This window comes from Anabrus simplex, chromosome X, assembly GCF_040414725.1.
Source record: "Anabrus simplex isolate iqAnaSimp1 chromosome X, ASM4041472v1, whole genome shotgun sequence".
Taxonomy (NCBI): Eukaryota; Metazoa; Arthropoda; class Insecta; order Orthoptera; family Tettigoniidae; genus Anabrus; species Anabrus simplex.
This window is the reverse complement of record NC_090279.1, coordinates 222,482,164-222,495,268: the sequence shown is the minus strand read 5'-3', so window position 1 is coordinate 222,495,268 and position 13,105 is coordinate 222,482,164. Positions and strand designations below refer to the sequence as shown.

At 39.0% G+C, this 13,105-nt stretch overlaps 1 protein-coding gene across 3 annotated transcripts in view; it reads right to left on the bottom strand.

The window, feature by feature from the left end:
• LOC136886854 (serine protease gd) overlaps positions 1 to 13,105 on the bottom strand; it is a 134,366-nt gene that overhangs the window by 32,507 nt on the left and 88,754 nt on the right. The window lies entirely within an intron of this gene.

The following is a 13,105-nucleotide window of genomic DNA, read 5'->3' as shown; positions in this document are numbered from 1 at the left end:
TAATGGATCGATTATTTTGGTATTATATTTTAGGGCTCTTGCAAAAGTGACAATTGTTCATCTAGCCTTTTTTATAAATGATTTCAAATAAGTTGGAAATGAATCAAACATCTCCCTCTGTAAGTTATTCCAATCCCTAATTTTCTCCTCCTATAAATGAATATTTTTCCCTAATTCGATGTCTTAAGTTCAAACTTCATCTTCAAATTAGGAGCCTTTCCTAAGTTTAAAACTCCACTTAAGCTTGTTGGTCCATAATGTCCCCACTAACAGCTCAGAACATACCGCTTAGTCATGCAGCTCGTCTCCTTACTCCCCAGTCATCCCAGCCCAAAGTTGGTAACAGCAATCTTTTGTGGGAAATCACCCAGAACAAATCATGCTTCCTTCCTATCGATCTTTTCCAGTTCTGAAATCCAATAGTCCTGGCGAGGGTCATGAACTCTCCTTACTACCATATGAACAGTATAGAAGCCTTCATCATCACTCATCGGCTGGTCAGATCCAGTGTCGTGTCCCCCCAGGGACTTGAACCCAGGACTGCTATTCCCTCCAAGGATCGAACCCAGGGAACGTAGGAGGAATAGCTGTACCTGACGTATTAGAATCAGCCTGTAATAGAGGCTAGGAGTCAGGCATAGGTATACCTATAGGCGTACCTGATAATAATTAAAAGGTTGTAGAATAATTATATTCATGGAATTGAATAGTTAAAAGTAGAAGTCGTATTTCGTGCACATTGAGAAATCTTGAGTAACAGAGAAGTTTGTCATACAGGACGTGAGTCATGTTGACCAGGGCATGGTTCAACTCTATAGACGCAGTAAGAAGGTACTGGAAAGGTCTCTTGGATACAGGCCTCTGACTGGCCAGAATTAAGGAAAGTTCGGTAGTCACGTACGCCGATTTCCACAAGCTTCCAGAACATGTGGTGTGGTCCCGGAGGCTATAAAAGGACAGGGAAGTCATGATTCAGGGCTTCTATCATTCATCTCGCGGACGAGTTGCTAGTAGAATCTCTGTCGGTCAACAGAACGATTACGCAACCAATAATAATAATAATAATAATAATAATAATAATAATAATAATAATAATAATAATAATACTTCTCACTTCGGACTTAGAATACTAGATTAGTAGACAACTTCTCGCTCAAGACTTGCCAACATTAAGTCTTTTTTATTGTACATAGTGTACATACTGTATTTAACTCTACGTATCAGAATACATTATTTTCATGGGAATCCACTTCATCGACTTCCTCTTTCTCTGCACCTTAGTTGAAACTTCCCAACCTATACGTTCCTACCGCTCGGGAACGATCCAACCAACCTTCCAACCAATCTGACATTTCCTACAAGCTCACCTACAAGCTCAAATCCTGTCTGTCATGACACCAGTGACAACTTCTCTACGGCATGGCAAGGTGCTCCTCTGAAAGCAGCTTAAGCATGAAGATAATTGACAACTGCACAAAAGCGTGTTCTTTGGTGCAAAACTACTACAGAACGCGTCTCACTGTTTGAGCAGGCACGTTGCAGACAAGAAAATGAAACCCATGAAAAGCAGAAACTACATTGGATCCTCCCACCTATAGATGCAACTTGTGTGGCCTCATGTTTCAGCAACATCTCCACAGAGCCAACAGACTTGAAGAAGAATTGCAGAAGGAAACACCCTCACGAGATATGTGATTACTCCCTGGGAGACTTTCCTATCAGTGATCCCCACAGAGTAGTTCTTGTTTTGATGAAACTAAGGTGATCAGATATTGCACTTTGCTCTGTCCCCAAGATTTTGTGAGGTACCTGCTTTGGTGGATAAACAGTTTTGTTTCATGAAAAATTATCAACATACGTATAACTGTTAGTTTTCTTTTTCAGCTAGTTTATAAATTTATTAGGCCCTACTCAAAATTAGTTTTTGGCAGATTGAAGAACCTAACATATATTAACTTGAGTCAAAAGTGGAAGGAGATGGTTTTAGACATTACAGTATTGCCCTTTGTCTGCACCTCAATCGTAACTGTCACCTGGCTCACTAATACTTTTCAAGGCTGAAGGTCAAAATACTGAGGAAAGGATAAAATGGATTCTATTCATTCTTGTATTTAAATGAATCTTGAACAATGGTTGAGAGGATTGCTATCTTCACAACAGTACAGTAATACTGCAGCTTGTGGTCACACTATTGCGGTGTTTGATTTTCATAATGGAAAGCATTGAAAATCCTGTTTCACAGGTAAGTAGGGCTTCCTGTACTACCCTTGGGTAAACAGGAATGGACCCAACCCAAAGTACTTCCAGTCCACTGTTTTTTTGCGCACATTTTAATGTTGACGTCACTTGTTTCTTCAGAGTACGTTGTCTGGCGATGGTTGTTATAAGAGGCAGCATAACCATCCTAATGCTCGTGGGGTCGTACGACTTTTAGTGCCTGGAGCATTCTTTGCCTGGTGTAGGTCTCAAGGATAATCTACATGTCTGCATGATCAAGACGACATAAGGAGATTTACGCCTGTAGAATAACACCAAGGGGTCTGCTCCATCAACAGTGTCACATTCCTCATTCCGCCCGCCTCCGTAGTGTAACGGTTAGTGTAATTAGCTTCCGTCCTTGGGGGCCCGGGTTCGATTCCCGGTACTGCCAGAAATTTAAGAATGGCAGGAGGGCTGGTATGTGGTTGAAATGGTACATGCAGCTCACCTCCAATCGGGGTGTGCCTGAAAAGAGCTGCAGCACCTCGGGATGAGGACACGAGTTTACTTTACTATTCCTCATTCCACGTGTACTCTGCAGAGAGGTTTGGAATTTAATCCTGGCTTTTGTCACACAATCTAGAGATTAAACTCTCCTACCTTGCCAGTCACCATTCTGATGGTTAGACTTTTTTCCATCAATAGGACTCAAACACTTAACGGTTTTTTAAGAGCAAGTACGGCCATCCTCTTAACACTAATCAGAAGGGAACTTTGTAGAGTTCCAATCCTTCATAGAATGAAGGAGTGAGCAAAGAAAAGGGAAGAACTGTGAAGGCCATCAAGGTCAGGAGACGAGCTGACCAATGAAGGTCACATAGGAAAGAAGGAAATGAGGAGCTTGGCACAACCAATCGTACGACACAGCTACAAGCCCTGGAGTTCCCCTGCCAGTTGCCTCTTACGACACACCAAACGTGTTGTCTGCAGCCCTCAGGTCCTGACCTAGCTGGGAATGCAGTAACTTGCAGGCTTGCTACGCCTAAACGCAAAGCCAGCATGAATTTTCAATGGCCAAATTAAACAGAAATTGAGTGTTTCCCTCCTTGTAAAACTCTCTCTTTATCCTCGTTCTGCCCCCTCCGCATTATATGACAATAAACAAGAACTTCCCATTTGAAAGCAGTTCCAAGGCTCTAAGTAACATTCTGTTACTTAGCTACATATTCCAGTTTTGTCCTGTCTTCTATTTTTGGAACTCTTCAGTCATGATGAGAAGGTTGTTGTTATTAATCAGAACAAGGTGTCTGTTTTATAATTTCCTCAATTGGCAACAGTGTGCTACATATCGATTATCCATTACCCCACATTTTCTACATAATGACTGAATACTAGTTTTCCGGTGTGACAAGTTGCATGCGTTGTAGCTTCAATTCCAGGAAGTGTAGTGGACATTTTGTGCTGTGAGTGGCAAAAACAGACTGACTCAATTTCAGAACTGATGACTGCTTTCTCCTTTCTGTTTTTTTTTATATACATCACTCCGACACAGATAGGTCTTATGGCGACGATGGTATTTGCCTGGTGTGAAAATGGGAAACCACGCAAAACTATCTTCAAGACTGCCGACGGCAGGGTTCGAACCCACTATCTCCCGCTGTGCGCCCCTAACCACACGGCCAAGTCGCCCGGTAGCTTCCTCATTAGAAGAACCAAATTGAAGTCTAGGTTTTGGACTTGTCTTGTTGAAGACTTCTAGCAAACCTCCAAAGAAACACCTTTTAACATGAAAAACACCTCTAGTGGGCATACAGTAATCAGGATTGCACAAAAGAACACTTCAACATGACTTACGGCCGGTTCAACAATCTGTTGGTAAAATGGGGGAGGTAAACAACCTAGGGGTGTAAATGAGCTGGTACTTTGGCTTCCGTGCTATCAACTCTGCGTAAGCGCTAGGTAGCTACCCAGAGCTAGACACCAATACACAGGGTTGGCTAGACTGATTTTCAGAGACTTCTCACTTTTGACTGAGATGCTATCTATCATTAAAAGTATGAAGCTCATTTCAATTGTCTCATTTTCCTGTGCTTGCATCTGCTGATTATCACCTATAAGAGGAGTCAGAGTTATGGACAATGATTTAGGTCAATCTTTCGTGAGGTTAATCTAGGAGGTTCAAAATCAATACCTAATTGGGATTAAAATCTGATGATTTCCATGTTTACATTTTCTTATGCCAGTTATAACCTGTCATGTGAGGTGTGGTCAAGGTGCTCGCTATGCAGGTTCTCTTTGTCTTCTTAATTTAAATTCAAATTTATTTTTGTTCCCTGGCATTGTTCTTCACTATGGACCTATTGTCTATCTGCAGGCTTCTCCACGTGTTTTCTTATTCTAATGTTTAACTTTATGAAGATAAAGAACAAATTTCGGAATGGAATATTTTATCAAGGGAAATGTTCTTTGAAATCATTTACGAGAAGAATCTGCCACGCAGGTCATAACAAGCAGCATTTTGACATAATACTGCGATTCAACATTTCAATGAAATACATTATTAACAAAAGAATGTATGAAAGAAGGCATGGAGATTACGAAAATACAAGTATTCCACATAATGAGGACTCAAACCTGCGTACCGCATTTTACGTAGCAAGCCATTACACCATGCGAACGTTTGCGATAACTAAGAAACTACTCAGCCCGGAGGCTCAACAGTTCCACCCGTTGCTTTTCTCACTGAGCCAGAAGCTGCTATTAGGTTTTCATTTTGTATCCTCGTAGAGTTTGTTCACGAAAGCTTGTCCCCGATGCTGGTGCAACTCGAGGGAAACATTAATGTTCAAAATCCTGTCACTGTCATGCTTTTATCAATATACCAAGCTAATTTAAGTTGTATGTCACCAAAATTACAGCTAATAATATTCATCTCTCAAAACTTGGCCGGCAGGTAAAGCCTTGTCGGACCCCCGATAAATTACACACCAGGTGACTACGATTTATCCTCCCAATAGCGCTACATGGGAGTGGTCGAACAGAAATATCCTTTTATACGAAGAGCAAGTTACGCCCTTAGCACAGCCCACTCACGGAGATGGAAGAGAAAGAATTAAATTCTATCAACTTAAAGAAGAGAAATTTACATCAATAACACACACATATTGACGGTTACATAATACAAAACATTGTCTGAATACAATGTCTACCTAACAATGTAAGAGAAAACTCCTTCCAGCCTGACGAGTTACAAATCAGCATTGGATCTGCACTCATCAAAATAAGCCTATATAATGGTCATCATCAAAACTTTGAACCACACCCCCTCCCTTACCAAACGCTAACTTAGCACAAACGAATGTATCGGGAGATCTGAGGCGTAGATCGCAACTAGGAAAGGCCAAAATACACAGCCTGGAACTGGAAAAGACCCTCATTACCAATGAGATATGCTAAGAGACTATTACTACAAGGAATAAAATTCAAGTACACTTAAATGAGGGTTTATTAATATCGTAAAATAAAACCAAAGTAAAGAATAAAAGCAATCAAAGGAAAAGGTACATACATGAGTAGACTTTGTTCAGTCGATGTCGTAGCGTTATTGTGTGAGCATGGCTACTAACGATGAGCTCACTCACTTAAATTGACAATCTTAATTCAATATGCCACTTCCAATATATGAAACACAGATCAAAAAGGTCGAAGAGTTCAATACCATCTTTTACATACTCATTTCAACTCCATCATCTTGTCAACAATCAACAATGACCGTCAAAGCTCCCACGCCTCACGGAGAAAAAGAAACCCAGAGAAGGAAAGATAAAATATGTAAGATATCAGTATGGCACGAAGAGAAACATCTCTGGACCAAAGAAACGATGTCAATAACCCCAAGGAGAAACTCAGGCATGCGCATAGCCTAAATAAAAGAAATCAAACATGGCGGCGCCGTGGATAAGCGAACGGCCAGGATAGGTGCGATGGCAAAAACAAATAGCAGCGTACCAATAAACAAGAGTAAGATACAGAAACAAGATTAAAAATGAAAATTTAGCTGACCAATACGTCATCCTTTCACTCCCCTCTCGTTCCAACATACGCGCACACTTTCAGACTTTGCCGGTATCGGCAACCAATATGAGCAGCAGCTCCAGTAAAAAGGGGAACTCAAATTCATATAGAATGACTCCCAGGTCATAAATGAGGTCTCATTGATATCAGAAGTAGCGTGCACAGCACAAACTAATCAGCAGAGGGATCAGAAAAATCCTGTGGTCATGCACAAAACCATCAGGGTTCGCACTTCGTACGAAACGAGTGGAAGCTCGCATCGACACGAAGGGCAAACAGTCATTTGACGGTGAAACACATTAGAATACAGTGCACATGAAAGGGAGTAACATGAGACCCAATTATCAAGATATCATAATCACAATATCCACAAGAAAACACGCATCCCATTCATACTGCGGAGTGCAAAGATACATATCAATCAGCTATGAATAATAGTGCAAACATCGCACAAGAACCGTAAAACAAATATGAAAGAATTACCATACCTGGAATATTAACCAACAAAGTAAGAAGAAGGATGATAGTATACGCTAAGTTTGAATCTATTAAAAACCCTCCTGTAGCTCAGAAAAGCCACTTCCTCTCTAAACCAGAACAAACATTTGAGTCAAAAAGATAAAATTACAGTCTCGCCGGAAAGAATGATCCTCCGTGTTCACAACCGAGGGTGCTGCCCTCTCTAGTACAATCTTGGAAATAATTAATTCAATCAATGAGAAGTCGGAAGAGGCCATTAGCAATAACAGAACGGTAATTTTTATGAAACTGCCATTGAAATATGGCTCAACGTTTTACACCACATTGTTTTTTAAAACTTTTTAATGTGTTAACACCTCAAACATTTCCATTTATCATGTTTCCTTGTCTAACGTATTTTATTTAGCAAATTTTAAGACATCTTTTTATAAACAATAGCTGAGGATGACCCAAATAAGATGATTGCAACATGTTCGAGTTTATGACCAGAACCTGCTACCTGTCTGTCTGAGAAAAGAGAAAGAAATATATATATCTACTATGTCACACGGACACAGAGATGTCTTATGGCGACCATGGGAGAGGGAAGGGCTAGCAGCCGTAGCCTTAATTAAGGTACAGTCCCAGCACTTGCCTGGTGTGAAAATGGGAAATCATCTTCAGGGCTGCTATCTCCGGGATGCAAGCTCACAGCTGCGGGCCTCTACTACAGTTTGAGACTCGACGCAGATAACATATACCTTATTAAAAATGACGCCTCAATTTAATCAAAAGTTGGCCAAAATACTGTAAAAACCAAATATTACCTTATGGAGCAACACAACGAAAGCAGCCGAAATATGGATATATAAGCAAAATGGGGCCAGGGACCCATCATTCATATTTATTTTACAGGTTTCTGGTAAAATAGCCCAGGACTTAACATCCGAGCCACTTCATACCTTCAGTTGCTTCCCTCGACATCTTTGTTATTTATTTACATTTTATGCCTTCACTAGACCACCTTAATCAGTTTTACAAAAGGGGTTCTTCAGTTTTTTGTCAGCCCAATACTTCTTCATTCTCTTGGATGTGAAATCACCTGTCCCATTGCCTGTCTCTTTATCTTGTCTGTAATCTTCTATTGTAATTTGTAGTTTCCTTATATCTTTGCTAATTTCTGTAATGTTGCTCTTACTGTTCCATCATTTTTCAATAATTCTCCTGATGATCCTGTTTTCTGGTGTTCTGAGTAATGAGATTTGCTTCTTCCTGATTGTATTCATTATTCTAATATTCTAATTATTCTTCTTTAAATCTTGAGTAATCTGCCTATTTGTGCAGTGTTAGTTTTCACTTGTTATGATATTTCTCATTGTGTTTTAATTTTGTGGTTACTGAGAAGTTCTTTTTATTGTATGTGTTCTTGGAAATAAGTTGTTCTCAAATCAGTTTATTTATTCTACTACTACTACTACTACTACTATTATTATTATTATTATTATTATTATTATTATTATTATTATTATTATTATTATTATTATTATTATTATTGACATGATTGAGAAAACTTTTCTTATTATCTTCTGCCTAGCTATCTCAGATTACTTTTCAATATCGAGACCAACAAGTTGCCTTTAGAACAAAAGAGGGCTATTTATTCAGTATAAAAATGAGCACACACTTGTTGCTCGCGAATAGAGCTGAGGAGATTCTGAACAAGTGATTCATAATGAATGAATCATTGCAATGAACGATTGAATCATGATTCAGTGAACGACATTAATCAACTCGTTTTTGAATTGAAATTTGAATCAAGAGATGGCAGCCACAACTCGTTCCTTGTCCCTCGTTTGTTCTGATTCATATCGCCATTAGCCAAATCGGGTATCCACCATTTTGAAATCAATGACAACATGTGAAGAATGACTCTGTTATTTCTTTATAACCTGAACTAAAAGTCCGGTTCACAAGTCAAACACTCCTAACCTAACCTTACAGGAATTTTTTTTAAACTAGCAAGATACCCATGCTTCGCTACAGTATTATACTGAAATTTATAATTGAATGCTTATCGTTTTATATATAACCTGCCGATATTCGCAATCTGACTCGTTTTCTCAGAGATTCCGCCAAAATTTGTGATCTGACTCGTTTTCTCAGAGATTACGGCAACGTTACTCCCATTTTTCAATATTTTTTCCAGTAATCGATTTCGTACTTCCTAGGCTAGGTCCAGGTATTCCACCCGGTCAGTTGGGTCCCTAAATCTTTGCCATCTTTTCCTATAAGCATTGTTAATGTGGATCAAATCCTCGAGGAGATCCGGAGTGGTGTCGTCTTGGGTGCCTTGGTGGTACTGAACCCGCGGCCGGACTGTATTCGTAGTCATTACCCATCCAGGACCTGTTTTCAGCGCGGTCCTCACATTTTGACGACGGTCCAGAATATTATTATTATTATTATTATTATTATTATTATTATTATTATTATTATTATTATTATTATTATTGTTCTGGAACCCACAGCAAGATGCATGACCGCTACTTGGCGGTAAATTGCATCTGCTGCCATTGTCATTGATGATAGTATGACCAGCACCATTGTTGCTCGTAGGCAAGTACGCAGGATTTCCGGCGATACGAATGACATACTTCTGTGCATTATTGACCTTATTATAGAGGTGAACATTGCACTGTCAATCTCATTCCTATCGTTTATTTCAAATGTGTTTAAATTTTTATTTATATGCCCGGAGAATCTACTGTAATCTAAGAAGGTTCTCCAAAGGAAAAGATGGCTCTTGAAAACAAACCCAGGAAAGATTAAAAATGATCAGTTTATGATCAGAATAAGTACACTGAAAATCCACAGCCTGTTTCCAGTCATTCAACCGGTCAGGAATGGAATGAATAAGTCCCCATCTAGCGGTGAGGATAGGAATTGTGCTGGCTGCCGAAGCCTGTCACACTCCTCTGGGGCAATGATTAATGAAATGACAAATGAAATGGTATTGGAGAGTGTTGCTGGAATGAATGATAACGGGGAAAACCGGAGTACCCGGAGAAAAACCTGTCCCGCCTCCCCTTTGTCCTGCACAAATATCACATGGAATGACCAGGATTTGAACCACGGAACCCAGCGGTGAGAGGCCGGCGCGCTGCCACCTGAGCCACGGAGGCTTCTTATAAGTACATTATGAACAGTAAAATCAATTGGTCTCACCTCCTTTTTCACTCCACCGCGATTAAGTTGATTTACCCCCCCCCCCCCCTCCCTCAAAAAAAGAAGGCGTGTTTCTTTACGTTTAAAGGAGATTCCAAATACAAATGTTCACATGTGTTACCTTCAGTTTTGAGATATAAGTATTCCCATAAAAATAATTCACTTTTTTCACACACACACACACACACACACACACACACACACACACACACACACACACACACACACACACACACACACACACACACACACACACACACACACACACACACACACACACACACACACACACACACACACACACACACACACACACACACACACACACACACACACACACACACACACTCTCTCTCTCTCTCTCTCTCTCTCTCTCTCTCTCTTTAAGTGAATTTTCCAGCAAAAAATATTTGTTTCTTTAATAGTAAACGATCTTCTAAATACTGATTATCTTCAGTTTTTGAGATATGTGTCCTCATGAAACGAATTCAACTCCTTTCCACACCCGTCCCAAAGATGATTCCCCCCCCCCCAAAAAAAAACACGTTATTTTATTTTTAAAGACAATCTAAATACCAATTTTCACATCTGTAACAACTTCAGTTTTTATTAGATGTACGTGTCCTCATACAATTAATTCAATTAATTTTTCAATTTTAAACTTCCCCCCTCCCTTCATTGGATTTTCAGAGAATACCGGTTTCTTTACATTAACAGGAGATTCCAAATACCAGTTTTTACGTCTGTAACATTTTACGTTTCTGAGATATACTGTAGATATAGTCTTTCTAAAAATTCACCCCAGTTTGTCACTCCTGTTTAACCCCAATTAATTAGATTTTCCAAAAACAAAAAAATAATGTTTCTATATTTTTAAAGGAGATCCCATGTACTAATTGTTAGGTCTGTATTATCTTCAGTGTCTGAGATATAAGTATCCTCATTAAAGACATTCAACCCCTCATTCACACTTTTCACCCCTCAGATTGAGATTTACAGAAAATAAAAAATATGTGTTCTTTTATATTTAAAGGAGATTCTAAATATCAATTTTTACATCTGCAAACTTTTAAAGTTTTGAGATATAGATACACTATTTTTTTAAATACACCCCCCACTATTTGGATTTTCCAAAAACAAAAAATACATGTTTCTTTATTTTTAAAGGATATCCCAAATACCGATTTTCAGGTCTGTAACATCTTCAGTTTCTGAGATATTAGGATCCTTATTAAAGGCATTCAACCATTTTTCACCCCTTTTCAACCCTCCTATTGGGATTTTCCAAAAAAAAAAAAAGTGTTTCTTTAATTTTAGAGGAGATTCCAAATACCAATTTTTATTACTCTAAACCTTTAAGTTTTTGAGATATAGATATCTTCATTTTAAAAATTAACTCCCCTTTTCACCCCCCTTAGCGACAGAATATCCAAAAATCCTCCCTTAGCGAGCACCTACATGTTTATATGAATGTATCCCCAAAATTTCATTTCTCTATGTCCAGTAGTTCTGCCTCGGCGTCGGTCGGTCGGGACAAGTTATAGATGTTGTTTCAAGTCACACGCTTCACGGAACTGTAATATACACTCAACTTCCAGGTCATTGCGAAATGTTGGCTTAGGTTTACTTCAAGGTTCCCCTTCTCGTTCTCGTGAACTACTGTGAACTAACTTGTGGAACATGGAAGCCTCCCCGTTCTCAGCCCTTTTTAAATCTTGCCATGTCATGAAGTGTATATGCAAGTTGAAGCTAACCATGATTTCTTTGTAGTATGTAGGCAATACAACACTATTAAGGTACATTACTTATAGGATTTTCATCATGTTGACGAAGGGAGCAAAAAAATGCAAGACGTAAATCCTTCAAGTGATAGATTCTTCTGAATGCTACTATCTGACACATAACATCAAGTATTCGTAAATTGTTCCATATTTCCCCCTTTGGCGTTCGCCTTTCTGGTTTCTATGGTTACTCTGAGGAGCGGCAGTATATTAAGGGGCAACCGTACTTTAAAAAAAAGACAAGTCACCGAGCAAGTGGCTGCACGGTTAACTTGCACTCGGGAGATAGTGAGTTTTAACTCCACTGTCGGCAGCCCTTTCCTATCCAATTGTTGCCATAAGACCTATCTGCGTCGGTGCGACGTAAAGACAGTCTGATGCTTTACTTCGATAACGCATTCTCTTATTGGCGGCAGCCTAATGCGCTATTTAATAATAATGTTATTGGCTTTACGTCCCACAAACTACTTTCTCGGAGACGCCGAGGTGCCAGAATTTTGTCCCGCAGGAGTTCCTCTAGGAGCCAGTAAATCTACTGATACGAAGCTGATGTATTTGAACACCTTCAAATTCCACCGGACTGAGCAGGATTGAACCTGCCAAGATGGGGTCAGAAGGCCAGCGCCTCTACCATCTGAGCCGGTCAGCCCGGCATAGTCTTCCGGTATTTACTGTTTATGAACCGTTAACCCATTCCAGTCTGGGCCTTAATATCCCTAACAAACGTTCTGGACTGGGCAGTTTTAAGGATCTTTAAAATATTATATCTCTGTACCTGTAGGAGGTATGGACATGATTCTTTTTTCTTTGTGCTTGTTTGAACATCTAATTTTCAAAAGCGCTCTTTGTATCATGTCAACTATCACTTGAGATTTTAAAATTGTTTATATATTACACCATGTTTTGCGAATGGAGGAAAGGTCTGACGGATAACGAAGCAAGTACATTTTTCTGAAATACAGTAATATTTACCCTATTTTGCTAATATAAAATGTGCATCACGATTACAAAACAACAACAATAATAAGTACAATATAAAAATAATAATTTTTCAATAATAATAATAATAATAATAATAATAATAATAATAATAATAATAATGAAAATGGGTGCTCTTACGAAATTTTATTTTAATTGATAAATTTTGTTAAAATTTCTCAAATGTAAAAATATTGTTCCATTTACCACAAAAGACTTCTGAGAAAGAGAAAATACAGTCTTCTAAACAGACAACTTTACGAATATGTAGACAATCTTACGTATTCACGCAAATATGAAATACGCGGGAACATGAGCTAGGCCGTAAAACGAACTGCAATCATAATGAAATGCAAGAAGTTGTTTCGAATTCATATGTCAATAATATG